This window comes from Bubalus bubalis, chromosome 2 (genome assembly GCF_019923935.1).
Source record: "Bubalus bubalis isolate 160015118507 breed Murrah chromosome 2, NDDB_SH_1, whole genome shotgun sequence".
Lineage (NCBI taxonomy): Eukaryota > Metazoa > Chordata > Mammalia > Artiodactyla > Bovidae > Bubalus > Bubalus bubalis.
In genome coordinates, this window is record NC_059158.1 from 139,375,639 (window position 1) to 139,392,456 (window position 16,818).

A 16,818-nucleotide genomic window follows, 5' to 3' on the forward strand; every position below is an offset into this window, starting at 1 on the left:
AATGAGCCAAAATAGTCACTTTCAGCCTTTTTTCACTGATCAATTTATGGTTTCAAATAAAAATACTCCTTTAGATTTTTAAATGAGAAAAATATGTATATAACAGTATATATATACATATGTATACATATATATATATATATACACATATATATATATATATTCCTGCCTGTTTCCAATATTAGCAATTACAAAATTGTTTTAAACATTGCTTCTTCTAGGAATGGGTTCTATTCCTTTCATGAGTAAATATGGATTTGCAAGAATTTTCTCTGACCTTTATAAAATGCTATGGCAGATTATATTACAGTGTTTTATTCTTCTATATACAATATGAAGGTCACTTATGTTCTGTAATGAGTGAGGGGTCTATTTTACTAATGTTTTCCATATCTCATTTCCAAACTAATCTCTAGCTTTATCCTTGTAGTCTGGAAGTCGTTGGGTGGACTGATTCATTGTCTAGGGTTAAATGAAAACAATTCTAAGAAAAAGTGCAGTTGAAGAAAATGAGGATTAAAAGAATGATTTAATTTTAACATTAAAAAAATACAGGTGTTTGAATTTCTTTCTTTTTCTTTAATGTATATTTGATTATGTGAAATTTTAATAATTGTTTTCCAATCTGATTATCAAGAAAGCTGATGCTTTTGCTATTTTAGGTATTCTAAAATATTGTGTAATGCCTTTTTCTATGTTCACACTCTTTTCCTTTCTTCTAATACATCCCTACCAAGACTTTTTCTCTACATTCAGTATATTTTCTTCATTCTTTCTACTTGTTGTTTTTGATCTCTCTTCTCTCATTTAGAAGCTTTCTTCAATTCTTCAGACTCTAGATGAATCAAAGAGGGCTTCTATGGATGACTGGTCCACCTAAGCCTAGACAGGTTAAGTAATATGGCTGAGTTTCTTAGCAGGTAATACTTTGTTCTTTCATATACGTCATTGTATCACATGCAAAAAAAAAAAATAGGGATTTCTTTTGGAAAAGGATAATAAAGTTACACATGCTAAAAATTTAATTTCATATGAAGAGTTTATTACTGCTAGTGTGGTGAGTCATTACAGTGTAGATATTTTATAGGTTCAATTAGACAAGAATGAATCCTTTTCAAACACGGCAATCTCTTTGCTGCTGGGATTAGGGAATCAGGTATTTTTTTTGGAACACATGGGGAAAGTACATGCTGCAAAATTCTTTGAGGCTTTTGATTTTAGTGCCAGAAATTTGTCAGGAATCCTAAAATTTTCTTCTATTTTTAAAAAATTTTAGTCATTCTTTTCTAATTAGGAATCAAGGATGACAAGAGTTTGAAGTCAGGCTCTGTGGGGGCATCAACCTCTGCAAACCGTTGGTGTGCACAAACATTATATTTGCTCACACAAGGGTATTTAACCATATACAGCACACAATGTAGCGTTTTCACAGCAGAAAGAGGAGGCTCGGGCAATTTGGAAAACTGCCATAGAGAAAATCTGGTCTTGAGTGTCTAAGGCAGTTGCCACCAGAGGGCGATTATTGTACCAAAGCTTCGTCCTACACTATTGCTTTTTTTTTTTTTTTGGTCCTAGTTGTCCAGTTAACAAAAAATGTAGCACACTCATAAGGAACTTTAGACTTCATGCAGGATAACTCTGATTGCAAGTTCATTTTCAGTTTCAAAAGGGAAGTCAATATTGTTGATAGTGAATAAAGATGGAAAATGAAATTTCTTATTGGTAGATTTGCTAGTAATGTTTATGTGACAAATTGAAAGAAGAAGATAGTGCCTTATTAGATGATTAAAACTCCAAGGTACTACCCCCCCGCCAAAGAGATATTTATTTACTCTGTTTTACTCCTTTGTTTTCCTTAGGATTGATGGAGCAAGTTGATATTTATTGCTAGGGACTTTTGAAGCCATTAATTTTTAAAGGACTTTTTTTCTTCTCCTTGCCAAGAGGCATCTTAGTGAGATATTTTGGATTTGATCCTAAACACCCTTTATAGTTTTGTATACATTTTATCTTGGTCGGAACGTCAGAGAATATAAATATAGAGTCACGCATTTAATAGAGTGAAATGTAACATAATGCAAGCTTTAATACCTGGAATACAGTAAACCAGTAGCTCTGAGTTATATTACCCATCGTAAACTTCTTTAACCTGTGGCTCATTTTCAAAATAATAAACGTAACTATTCCATAAAAATATCTCAACACAGAAGAGCCAGAAAAGTGAAGGACATGAACAGATGGTACATCAATCTTCTGCATTTATACAATTTGTTTTTTAATGCAAATAGTGTGGGTTGCCTGCTCATGCCTTTGATATTTGTTCCAAAGATGAGCACATTTTCTTATCTTTCTGGATCAATGTGACATTTGCAGTTATCATAAAGTGGGAACCCATTTAATGATGTTAATGCTTCCTTAATGTAAAAATAAAATCACCTTCTTTATAAAAGCAAACAGATTAAAAGTCCCAAAGAGACCATAGAAATCTGTGACATTTGCAGTTACTGGTAACTAGATGGCTTGATTATACACAGGTTAAAAAAAGAAATCTTAAAAGCATTGTTTATGATCATTAATCATAGCATTCAATGTGAATTCTAGATTTCCTTAAGAACAAGAGAGTAAATAAGAAACTATTTGGATAAGGAAACCAGCAAGTTGAAGACTTTTTCAAAAGAGTTACCACAGTTAAATGTTAAATAAGCATCTCTAAATTTTTAGAGAGCTTGCAGAATTTTACTCTTTGTGGATCCTTAAAAATAAATGATAGTATTTCTGAGATGTAATGTTTTTCTAAAACAGAAAACACTTAAAAATAGTAAGACAGTTTAGGTAGTAATAGTAAAACAGAGTAGGTGTGGCATTGATTTTTTTTTTTAATCTTAATTCACAGAACGATTCCAGTGTATACTCACTCCCCTCCTCCATATATTTCATCTTTCATGGAGAAAAGCCATTTATAGAAGAGTGATGTTTCTAAGTCTTATTCAGTTCCATCAGTAGAGCCCGCTTGGCTACTTCATGGGGAGCCTGCTTTGGGAATTCGTTTCTTTTTCGTGTGTATTGTTGTGTCTGTTTTCGATGTTTCATACACATGCCCAGAGGCCGTCTGGCAGCCTATACACTTTTTAAAGCCAATTTGAAAAAGCAAATCATTTTCCTTCCTGCTAAGACAGCTGGCTGTTGCATATAGTGTTTTCCACTAGAAATGAGTTATGGTCACTAACTAATTCCAGAAGGTCCAAAGAGTTGGCATTTGATGAGAGCAAATTTTGATCACTATCAAATTGGCATCAACTCCAATAATGGGCTAACGTATGAAATGCAGAATACAGGATTGTCCTATAAGTAACCTCAGCCACTCTGTGTAATGCTAATGGAGATAAAACAAGGACAACATCACCTCAGGGATGTTCTCTACAACAAGTGGAGGTGAGTCTTGGGTGTTTGCAGCTTTTATAGATCTCATTTCATGTGGAATCATAATCAACTCCCTTCCGTGATAGGTGGGGCTGTGTTGACAGAGGTTATCTATATATTTGCCATAGATCACACACCCAGTTTAATAAATAGAGCTGATGGAGTGAGACAATTTAAATCTGAGAAACAGGACATTTATTGCAGCAATGAAGTATTTTTCAGATTCAGGTTTATGTGCCCAGAATTAAAATGAAATCACAGTGACGTGAAATAATTGAATTATATTTTGAAAATAAAATAAACATGCTAGCTGAAACTTAGCATCTCAGAAAGGCTGTTCATCCATTCTCTCATTCAATCACCTATTTACCAACAAATATTTAACATCTATTTTGCAAACCAGGTTCACATGACAAACATTAAAGATAAAGTAATAAAAAAGACAGACACACACTTTCTATGTCTATGGAGTTTGTAATCGATCAAGGAAAAATATTGGCCAGTAATTATAATAAATTGTAATAGAGGATATATAGAGTATTGATGGTGGCATAAATATGCTGGAGCAGCAGTGAAGAGATACCCCACATCCAAGGTAAGAGAAACCCAAGTAAGATGGTAGGTGTTGTGAGAGGGCATCAGAGGACAGACAAACTGAAACCATAATCACAGAAAACTAGCCAATATGATCACATGGATCACAGCCTGTCTAACTCAGTGAAACTAAGCCATGCCGTGTGGGGCCTCCCAGAACGGATGGGTCATGGTGGAGAGGTCTGACAGAATGTGGTCCACTGGAGAAGGGAATGGCAAACCACTTCAGTATTCTTGCCTTGAGAACCCCATGAACAGGATGAAAAGACAAAATGATAGGATACTGAAAGAGGAACTCCCCAGGTCAATAGGTGCCCATTATGCCAGAGGAGATCAATGGAGAAATAACTCCAGAGAGAATGAAGGGATGGAGCCAAAGCAAAAAGAATAACCAGCTGTGGATGTGACTGGTGATAGAAGCAAGGTCCGATGCTGTAAAGAGCAATATTGCATAGGAACCTGGAATGTCAGGTCCATGAATCAAAGCAAATTGGAAGTGGTCAAACAAGAGATGGCAAGAGTGAATGTTGACATTCTAGGAATCAGTGAACTAAAATGGACTGGAATGGGTGAATTTAACTCATATGACCATTATATCTACTACTGCGGGCAGGAATCCCTCAGAAGAAATGGAGTAGCCATCATGGTCAACAAAAGAGTCTGAAATGCAGTTTTTGGATGCATCTCAAAAACGACAGAATGATCTCTGTTAGTTTCCAAGGCAAACCATTCAATATCACGGTAATCCAAGTCTATGCCTCAACCAGTAACACTGAAGAAGCTGAAGTTGAATGGTTCTATGAAGACCTACAAGACCTTTTAGAACTAACACCCAAAAAAGATGTCCTTTTCACTATAGGGGACTGGAATGCAAAAGTAGGAAGTCAAGAAACACCTGGAGTAACAGGCAAATTTGGCTTTGGAGTATGGAATGAAGCAGGGCAAAGGCTAATAGAGTTTTGCCAAGAGAATGCACTGGTCATAGCAAACACACTCTTCCAGCAACACAAGAGAAGACTCTACACATGGACATCACCAGATGGTCGACATGGAAATCAGACTGATTATATTCTTTGCAGCCAAAGATGGAGAAGCTCTATACAGTCAGCAAAAACAAGACTGGGAGCTGACTGTGGCTCAGATAATGAACTCCTTATTGCCAAATTCAGAATTAAATTGAATAAAGTAGGGAAAACCACTAGACCATTTCAGGTATGACCTAGATCAAATCCCTTATGATTATACACTGGAAGTGAGGAAAAGATTTAAGGGACTAGATCTGATAGATAGAGTGCCTGATGAACTATGGACAAGGTCTGTGACCTTGTTAGGGTTAGGGATCAAGACAAACCACATGGAAAAGAAGTGCAAAAAAGCAAAATGGCTGTCTGAGGAGGCCTAACACATAGCTGTGAAAAGAAGAGAAGCAAAAAGGAAAGGAAAAAGAAAGATATTCCCATTTGAATGCAGAGTTCCAAAGAATAGCAAGGAGAGATAAGAAAGCCTTCCTCAGGGATCAATGCAAAGAAATAGAGGAAAACAACAGAATGGAAAAGACTAGAGATCTCTTCAAGAAAATTAGAGATACCAAGGGAACATTTCATGCAAAGATGGGCTCAATAAAGGACAGAAATGGTATGGACCTAACAGAAGCAGAAGATATTAAGAAGAGGTGGCAAGAATACACAGAAGAACTGTACAAAAAGATCTTCATGACCCAGATAATCATGATGGTGTAATCACTCACCTAGAGCCAGACATCCTGGAATGTGAAGTCAAGTGGGCCTTAGAAAGCATCACTATGAACAAAGCTAGTGGAGGTGATGGGATTCCAGGTGAGCTATTTCAAATCCTGAAAGATGATGCCGTGAAAGTGGTGCACTCAATATGCCAGCACATTTGGAAAGCTCAGCAGTGGCCACAGGACTGGAAAAAGTCAGTTTTCATTCCAATCCCAAAAAGGCAATGCCAAAGAATGCTCAAACTACCACACAATTGCACTCATACACACGCTAGTAAAGTAATGCTCAAAATTCTCCAAGCCAGGCTTTGGCAATACATGAACTGCGAACTTCCAGATGTTCAAGCTGGTTTTAGAAAAGGCAGAGGAACCAGAGATCAAATTGCCAACATCCTCTGGATCATGGAAAAAGCAAGAGAGTTCCAGAAAAACATCCATTTCTGCGTTATTGACTATACCAAAGCCTTTGACTGTGTGGATCACAATCAAAAAACTGGAAAATTCTGAAAGAGATGGGAATACCAGACCACCTGATCTGCCTCTTGAGAAACCTATATGCAGGTCAGGAAGCAACAGTTAGAACTGCACATGGAACAACAGACTGGTTCCAAATAGAAAAGGAGTACATCAAGGCTGTATATTGTCACCCTGCTTATTTAACTCATATGCAGGGTACATCAGGAGAAACACTGGGCTGGAGGAAGCACAAGCTGGAATCAAGATTGCTGGGAGAAATATCAGTAACCTCTGATATGCAGATGGTACCACTCTTATGCAGAAAGTGAAGAGGAAGTAAAAAGTCTCTTGATGAAAGTAAAAGAGGAGAGTGAAAAAGTTGGCTTAAAGCTCAACATTCAGAAAACCTAAGATCATGACATCCAGTCCCATCATTTCATGGGAAATAGTTGGGGAAACAGTGTCAGACTTTATTTTTCTGGGCTCCAAAATCACTGAAGATGGTGACTGCAGCCATGAAATGAAAAGACACTTACTCCTTGGAAGGAAAGTTTTGACCAACCTAGATAGCATATTAAAAAGCAGAAATATTACTTTGCCAACAAAGGTCTGTCTAGTGAAGGCTATGGTTTTTCCAGTGGTCATGTATGGATGTGAAGTTGGACTGTGAAGAAAGCTGAGCACTGAAGAATTGATGCTTTTGAACTCTGGTGTTGGAGAAGACTCTTGAGAGTCCCTTGGACTGCAAGGAGATCCAACCAGTCCATTCTAAAGGAGACCAGTCCTGGGTGTTCATTGGAAGGACTGATGCTGAGGCTGAAACTCCAGTACTTTGGCCACCTCATGCGAAAAGTTGACTCATTGGAAAAGACTCTGATGCTGGGAGGGATTGGGGGCAGGAGGAGAAGGGGACGACAGAGGATGAGATGGCTGGATAGCATCACCGACTCAATGCACATGAGTTTGGGGAACTCTGGGAGTTGGTGATGGACAGGGAAGCCTGTCATGCTCTGATTCATGGGGTCTCAAAGAGTCGGACACGACTGAGTTACTGAACTGAACTGAACTGAACTGAACTGAGTGTATGGGGCTGTAATCTAACCTAAAAGTCAGGAATGAGAGAAAATAAGAGTGTTCCAGAAGAGGGAATTGGGAGAGTAAAAGTTTAGTGTAAATGGTGGTATATTGGAGGAACTGAAAATAGTTCAGAAAGGCTCCAGTGTGTATAATGGGAAAGAGAGAGGATAAACAATAAAGATAAGTAGGGAAGACAAGTAGGGTCCATGTAGTAGACTTGAGAAGAGATACCACTGAATGGTTTTACATGACTTTGAGAACAGAGGGATGGAACACTAATCACTTCTATTGACTGAAAGTATCTGCGAAAGACCATGCAATTCTTGGAATGTCTTGGCAATAGTTGGTACACCTTCAATTTCTGTACCTAAAGAGTGTTTTGGAATTTTGTATGTTGCTACAGAAGTGGTTAAAGTCATATTTGTCTTTGTGTACTCATAAACCTTTTCATAGTTCCAACCTAGTGAATGACAAACAGTAGCTACTCAATAAAATACTGTAAAATAGAATTCAAATGATGTATCTGTACTATGACTGATGTACCAAGCTACCACAAACTAAGTGGCTCAGAACAACAGAAATTTATTCTCTCACAGTTCTGGAGGCTGTAAGTCTAAAGTCAGTCCAAAGCCGAGGTGGCGGTAAGGCTGTGCTATGTGTGTGCTAAGTTCTTTCAGTCATGTAAGACTCTTTGCAATCCCGTGGACTGTAGCTTGCCAGGCTCCTCTTTCTATGGCATTCTCCAGGCAAGAGTACTGGAGTGGGTGGCCATGCCTTCTTTCAGGGGACCTTCCCAACACAGGGATGGAACCCACGTCTCTTATGTCTCCTGCATTGGCAGGCAGGTTCTTTCCCACTAGCGCCACAGGGGAGAATTCACTCCTTGTTTCTTCCAGCTTCTGATGCCTGCTGGCATTCCTTGGTTCCTGTTGCCTCTCTCTATTCTCTGTCTCTCTCTCTTCACACAGCCATCTCTTTCATGTATCTGTCTAATCTTCCCCTGACTCTCTCTTATAAGAAAGCTTGTGATAGCATGTAGGGTTCACCCTGATTATCCAGTATAATCTTCTCTGCATACTTTGCCACATATAATAGCATTTGAAGGTTTCTGCATTAGGATCTTATATCTTTGGTGGAGGGGAGGGTATTTTTCAACCTATATTAGTACTTATTCACAGTTCTCATATTTAGGATTTCAGTGTTGAGGAAAAGGGTGGATAGTTCTACATTTAACTATGCACCTTTGGTCTGGATATGACTCTAGAGCTCTGGCAATTCTGTGCTGTGAGGACCATGTGGGCATGAGAAGGGGGTCTAAGAACACGTTTTCACAAAGATGCTTTGAATAATTTAGGGCTTATTTGTAGTGGTTAAGTGGGTTGTAAGAAAAACAAGGGCAAAGCCAATGTCATTTTGTAGTTTCCATAGGGATTAAGTCCAAAGGAATCTTCTCTGTGATCTCTGGTAGATCCTCCCACAGTCCTACTGAGTTGGGCTAAAAGTTCCAAAGTAGGGTCTTTGTTTCACTTGAACCATGCACCCAGTGCTGTGAGTTTTATTATTATTTATAACAAACAAAAAAAGCTAAGATAAATTCTGTCTTTATGCCAGATGGTTTCTTAGGTTTCAGTTCACATTTATGAGATCTCTTGCAAGAAGTTCCACTCTACAAATAAATAAAATAAGTTATAGGTCACTCCAGTACTCTTGCCTGGAAAATTCCATGGACTGAGAGGCTCCTCAGAGCCTGGTAGGCTACAGTCCATGGGGTCGCAAAGAGTCAGAAATGACTGAGCGACTTCACTTTCACTTTTATTCTTTGGCATAGCATTATATCATCCAAATTACATCAGTAACCTTGAGGGGCAGTCCTAGCCCAAAACATGGTAAAAGGAATATTTAGAAGTATGTTGGGTATTTTTCATGTGCCGTGATACTCCATTCTCACAGCTCAGTGAAATTATATTATCTCCATTTAAAAAATAATAAATCATGGGTGAAGAAGTACAATATATTTATGAAGTCATATAGCCAACTTGGAGGGGATCTGTGATTAGAATTCAAGTCAGCCTTACCCCTATGCTTATGATTATTTCATCACACCAGTTATCACGCAGAAGCAGGACTGGAGGTTAGATGTCCTTGGATTCAGCTTGGTGTTTTGCCATTATGCCGTACAACACAAGCTCAGTCCTCGGAAGAGGACATTTCAAGATAAATAGGAGAATGTGTCATTATACCACTACATTTGAGGAGTCCATTGCCTTAAGATGGAGTGTAGTTCAAAAAAATCAATTCAAGTAAATATTAGTTAAACTAGTGAATCATAGGGCCATAAACATCAAGAAAATGATCTTCATGGAATATTGCTCACTTTTTGAAGATGCAGTCATGAAGAACAGCCATGACCTTACTCCAAATACCCGTGGGGACATTGGTCAACTATCTTTCTGATTTCTCTTGGTTCAGATGAGAAATTTGAACAGTTTTTGTTTCTTCTAAGTTTAATGCTATGACTCACTAATATTAGCACAGCTCTGAGAACATATTTTTCTGATATATGTGGCTTTTACATGAGTCAGAAGCACAACTACAAATAGCAAACATTTCTTATTAAGTCATAGTAGTGTAAGCGTTCTGGGTATGCCAAGGACATGGCTACTGCCTTCTCTTCACTAGTCTTTGGCATCCAAAGGATGTCACACAGTTTCTTCCTACAGCGAAGGACAGATTCATGCTGTTACTTTTTTTTTGGGAAATCTTGGTTGAAAGCACCAACAGTGATACAACTCGGTTCATTTTGTCATTTTTTACTCCCTTGAATTACTACATAAATATTAATAGCTAAACACATTGCAAACAGGTGGAGCTCATTCTGTCCCTGGAGCGCTGCCACCGTTATGTGATATCTCAGATGGGTGACGAGATTTTCCATGTGGGGAGGGCGGTCTGTCATTCCATGCCAGCCCCATTGGACACACCCTTGGCTTGGAGTTCTTTATTTCCTGTGATATCTCTATGACAGCCTTCTTGGTCTTTTAACAGTTCATTCAGTAGAGTGGGAAGGAGTAACACACTCCATTTAAAATCCACATTCACTCCACTGTATATCTGGTTACTTATTTTCAGAGAGTGGCTGCTACTGATAAGAACATGGAAGAGAGCCCCCAATATTTAAGGGTACACATAAGCTATGCACGAAATATTTTTGCCACACATCCAAATTTGTGTAAACTTGATGAACTTTTTGAACAAAAGGAGCCACGGACTTATTATGGTAGATACTATTATGATAAAGTCTCCCTTTTCTCCCCTGATTTGCAGATACAAAATTTAAACTATATATTTCTGCAAAGTAAAAATGTATTATTCCAGTCATCAGTACGTAAGTGTCATGATTGTTTTCAAAGGCCTTAGGTATGTAGACATGTTTGTCTACCTTTTTATGTTGAATTGTTTTCTTTATGTATGTTTACCTCCAATGTACAGACATATTTCAAAATAAAATTCAGAAATCTGGATGGACACAATGCTAGTCATAGTGACTAAAATATTCTTCCTCTGTCAGTAAAATAATCCACCTAAATAGACTTGTTTTCATAGGAAGCAAGTACATTTAGGATTGTCCTGGATATGTTAAATATATGTGATTGTGTATGGTTCATTAGATTAGAAAATGTATGAGGTTCAGTGTACTTGAATTCCTCAACTGCTTTACAAAAGATCCACTCATAAATTTTGTTATAAAAATTTAAAACACTGATTTATAAGCCCAAATGGCCCAGCTTCAAAACTGTTCATTATAGAACTTTCTGATTTACCCCCGCAGTTAGACAAAATTAAATTCTATAATTTTATGAAAGAGGTTTAATTTGGTCCAAATTATGAAACAAAATTATATTCTGCTGTTATGTTATTGGTTACTTACCATATATTAACTTAAAGCAAGATATTGAGGTAAAATCGTATTTTTAATTTTCTTCATTGAGATAGAAGCAGTAAACATCTTTGACATGAATCATTTTAGTGCCCATTTAAAAATCTGCAGTAAAGACCAGTCTTCTGTTAGAGTCAAAAGAGTTTAGTCAGTCTTGATGATCTTTTTCCTTCCCTACTTTGGCTTAGATTCAGGCCCTTCCCTCATTATTTCCTATCCAATGTGCATTGTCTTCAGCACAGACACCCTCTTCAAGGTGGTTTACATGTGTAATTCACTTAATTTGGGGATACAGACCATAACTTCCACCAGTTTTACAGAAACCTGTGACAGTCTATTATGTGCATGATCAGTTGCTTCAGGAGTGTCCAACTCTTTGCAACCCTATTGGCTGTACCCTGCCAAGCTCTTCTATTCATGGGATTCCCCAGGCAAAAATATGAAGTGGCTGCCACTTCCTTCTGGGGATCTTCCTGACCCAGGGATTAAACCCATGTCTCTTAAATCTCCTACACTGGCAGGCAGATTCTTTACCCACTGAGCCACCTGGGAAGCCTCTGCATCTACTACAGGGACCAATATACTTAAAGAACTCAAGCTATAAAGTGTGCAGGAGATTAAAAATAAGTAATGGGAGGAGGTGGACATAATTTCTATTTTCATCAGCCTTCATGGATACAGACAGTTTTGATACAGAGAAGATTAGAAGCACCAATGCAACTTAGAGTTCACAATATTAAGCACAGCATTTTGCTCAGATGATTAAACAAGGGACTATATCAGGTAACCCCAATTGCCCCTGCCCCATTTATTGATATATCTTAAAAACTGAGTTCTATATTAAATTCAAAGACTTGTACTGCAGTGATTATATATGAGCTTAACATCTGAGGAATAATGGAGGTCAGAGAGGCATCCTTTTATGAAATTATTTCCTGATTGAAAAAAAAAAGACAAATGGAGAAGAATAGGGAAGTTTCCTACTATAACAACTTGAAATTCCATCTCAAATCTTTCCTATTTATCTATTCAAATATAATATACAATGAGTGAAAGTGAAAGTTGTCCTGTCTGACTCTTTGCGACCCCATGGACTATACAGTCTATGGAATTCTCTAGGCCAGAAAACTGAAGTGGGTAGCCTTTTCTTTCTCCAGGGGATCTTCCCAATCCAGGGGTTGAATCCAGGTCTCCCTCATTGCAGGTGGATTCTTTACCAACTGAGCTATCAGGGAAACCCAATATACAATATACATGCCTAATAAGAATAAACTGTCTGGCCCACTTAAAGCAACAATTATTTGTTTTTTACAAAAGCACTTTTTAGATCAGTTTTTCAGTTCTTACTTACTTGTTTTCCCCTATTGGGCTGAGTTTATAGGATATTGGAATGGTATCCTTTTTGTTCTTGATGCTTCAGTTTAGTACAAATCATAAAAATGAGATGGCAGTTGAAAAATATTTGCTGGATGCCGAATGAATAAATGCCTACACTTATCATGGTATGATAGGCTTCCCTTGTAGCTCAGTTGATAAAGAATCTTCCTGCAATGCAGGAGACCTGGGTTCTATTCCTGGGTTGGGACGATCTCCTGGAGAAGGAGACGGCAACCCACTCCAGTATTCTTGCTTGTAGAATCCCATGGACAGAGGAGCCTGGCAGGCTTTATAGTCACAAGAGTGACTTTATAGGGTCACACGAGTCAGACACGACTTATCTACTAAACCACCACATCATAGTATGATGTTTGTGTACGTGTATGTATATAAGTGTAGAAAGTGATATTTTACACAAATAAAATAAAATATTTTTTCATTAGTTTTTGAATTTCATTTTTCAAGTGCTACATTTTTAATTAATAATATTGATAAAATGTTGAAGATTATTTCTACCATTAAACATTAAGGGGCCATGAATCAAATATAGTTGCTGACATTCTGTTAGGTAACAAGACTATATGATTCTGGTAATGTTTTATGTAGTAACAATAGAGATTAAAGGAAAAAAGAGAGAGGACATAAAAAGGGAAAGTTTAGAAAGACATATTATAATTTATCAAGATATGGTTACTGGTGGTTCTTTTCTCCCTGCCCTTCCTATCACCACCACCACCAAAAGGAAAAAAAAAAAAAAAAAGATTTTGACATGTTGAAGACATCTAGGAGATATTCTCATTCCTGCAACAAATATTTGTAATTTCTTTTTTTGTTGTTGCTTATCTGTTTTATTTATTTATTTTTTTATTATTATTTCTTTACTTTAAAATATTGCATTGGTTTTGCCATACATTGACATGCATCTGCCACGGGTGTACACGTGTTCCCCATCCTGAACCCCCCTCCCACCTTCCTCCCCATACCATCCCTCTGGGTCATCCCAGTGCACCAGCACTAAGCTTCCTGTATCCTGCTTCGAACCTGGACTGGTGATTCGTTTCTTATATGATATTATACATGTTTTAATGCCATTCTCCCAAATCATCCCCCCCTCCCACAGAGTCCAAAAGACTGTTCTATACATCTGTGTCTCTTTTGCTATCTCGCATACACGGTTGTTGTTACCATCTTTCTAAATTCCATATATATATGTGTTAGTATACTGTATTGGTGTTTTTCTTTCTGGCTTACTTCACTTGTATAATAGGCTCCAGTTTAATCCACCTCATTAGAACTGATTCGAATGTATTCTTTTTAATGGCTGAGTAATACTCCATTGTGTATATTGATCACAGCTTTCTTATCCATTCATCTGCTGATGGACATCTAGGTTGCTTCCATGTCCTGGCTATTATAAACAGTGCTGCGATGAACACTGGGGTACACATGTCTCTTTCAATTCTGGTTTCCTCGGTGTGTATGCCCAGCAGTGGGATTGCTGGGTTGTATGGCAGTTCTATTTCCAGTTTTTTAAGGAATCTCCACACTGTTCTCCATAGTGGCTATACTAGTTTGTATTCCCACCAACAGTGTAAGAGGGTTCCCTTTTCTCCACACCCTCTCCAGCATTTATTGCTTGTAGACTTTTGGATCACAGCCATCTGACTGGCGTGAAATGGTACCTCATTGTGGTTTCTTCTGTTGAAATCTATTTGAAGACTATAAATTTCAATACGAAAGACACGTTAATCTTTCTGTGAGTGGAGTTTTATAAAACAGATTTCATTTGTGGAATTTATACAACACTCGTCAAATCCACTTCACTGAATTTTATCAGCATTAGTAAAGCATCAGAGATCTGCAAATACTCTGTCAGATATTCAAGTATATTTTAATTTCCCTCATTTTTATGAACATTGTTAGACTTGTCTGTTTCTAAACTCAGGATGAACAAACTTCCAGAACCATAATTTTTTATTGAATGCATGCCTTGCAACTTCACGGGAACCCCTTTCAGAAGCAGTAGGTTTAACACAGCACTGGACACTAGTCAGAGAGCCTGGGTCCCAGCCTTAATTCTACTGTTGGTTAGTTAGTTGGTGACTCTCAATAAGTCATCTTCACGGTCTCAGTTTTCTTATATGTATTATAAAGACGATACTGAATGGAGACAGATGCACCTGGATTCAAACTCCAGGCCTGTCACTTACCACTATGTAACCTTGGACAGGCTATGTCTTTCTTGATTGCGTCTATCTCCCCATTAGTTGGGAAGTATGTACATTGTGGGGTTATTTCAAGAATTAAATGAGGAAACATAAATAAGGATTTAGCATATGACATGACACATAGTCAGTCTTGCAATTATTGTTCATAAAGGATTATTTAATGACAGTTCTGAATAATGAAGATTCTGGTTTTTTGAGTTGTGGTTATCTCATCATTTCATTTTCCTCATAGGCTTAAAAAGGTAAAGAAGTAAATATTATCCCTCACTTGTAGTAAATGGTAATATATCCTTTGCTTCTACAACTTAATTTGGTTTCTAATGTGTACAGACACCAAGAGGACTTTCTAAAGGAAAATGGAGCATGGCCAGGGAACGGTAAGGAGATCACTGAGTGAAGGGAAACTATGTTATAGAATAAATGACTGATTGCCTGATCTGGAGATAATTAGCTTGAGGAGTGCTGGCTCAAAGTGAATGTGAGGTTATCATCTAGTATTTACCACACGTTGCTTCATGGATATCTTGGGACTTAGTTCCATAATGCTCAGGGGTAGGTTGTGACAAGGTGAGTGGAAGTTACATGAGAACAGAATTTGGCTCCCTATAAACAAGATAGTCTTTAATGTCAAATCAGATCAGATCAGATCAGTCGCTCAATCGTGTCTGACTCTTTGAGACCCCATGAATCGCAGCGCGCCAGGCCTCCCTGTCCATCACCAACTCCCGGACTTCACATAGACTCATGTCCATCGAGTCAGTGATGCCATCCAGCCATCTCATCCTCTGTTGTCCCCTTCTCCTCCTGCCCCCAATCCCTCCCAGCATCAGAGTCTTTTCCAATGAGTCAACTCTTTCGCATGAGGTGGCCAAAGTACTGGAGTTTCAGCCATAGCATCATTCCTTCCAAAGAAATCCCAGGGCTGATCTCCTTTAGAATGGACTGGTTGGATCTCCTTGCAGTCCAAGGGACTCTCAAGAGTCTTCTCCAACACCACAGTTCAAAAGCATCGATTCTTTGGCGCTCAGCTTTCTTCACAGTCCAACTCTCAGATCCATACATGACCACAGGAAAAACCATAGCCTTGGCTAGATGAACCTTTGTTGGCAAAGTAATGGTCTCTGCTTTTGAATATGCTATCTGGGTTGGTCATAACTTTCCTTCCAAGGAGTAAGCGTCTTTTAATTTCATGGCTGCAGTCATCATCTGCAGTGATTTTGGAGCCCAGAAAAATAAAGTCAGCCACTGTTTCCACTGTTTCCCCATCTATTTCCCATGAAGTGATGGGACAGGATGCCATGATCTTCGTTTTCTGAATGTTGAGCTTTAAGCCAACATTTTTCACTCTCCTCTTTCACTTTCATCAAGAGGCTCTTCAGTTCCTCTTCACTTTCTGCCATAAGGGTGGTGTCATCTGCATATCTGAGGTTTATTGATTCCAGCTTGTGTTTCTTCCAGTCCAGCGTTTCTCATGATGTACTCTGCATATAAGTTAAATAAACAGGGTGACAATATACAGCCTTGACATACTCCTTTTCCTGTTTGGAACCAGTCTGTTGTTCCATGTCCAGTTCTAACTGTTGCTTCCTGACCTGCATACAGGTTTCTCAAGAGGCAGATCAGGTGGTCTGGTATTCCCATCTCTTTCAGAATTTTCCCCAGTTTATTGTGATCCCCACAGTCAAAGGCTTTGGCATAGTCAATAAAGCAGAAATAGATGTCTTTCTGAAGCTCTCTTGCTTTTTCCATGATCCAGCGGATGTTGGCAATTTGATCTCTGGTTCCTCTGCCTTTTCTAAAACCAGCATGAACATCAGGAAGTTCACAGTTCACATATTGCTGAAGCCTGGCTTGGAGAATTTTAAGCATTACTTTACTAGCATGTGAGATGAGTGCAATTGTGTGGTAGTTTGAGCATTCTTTGGCATTGCCTTTTTGGGATTGGAATGAAAACTGACCTTTTCCAGTCCTGTGGTCACTACTGAGTT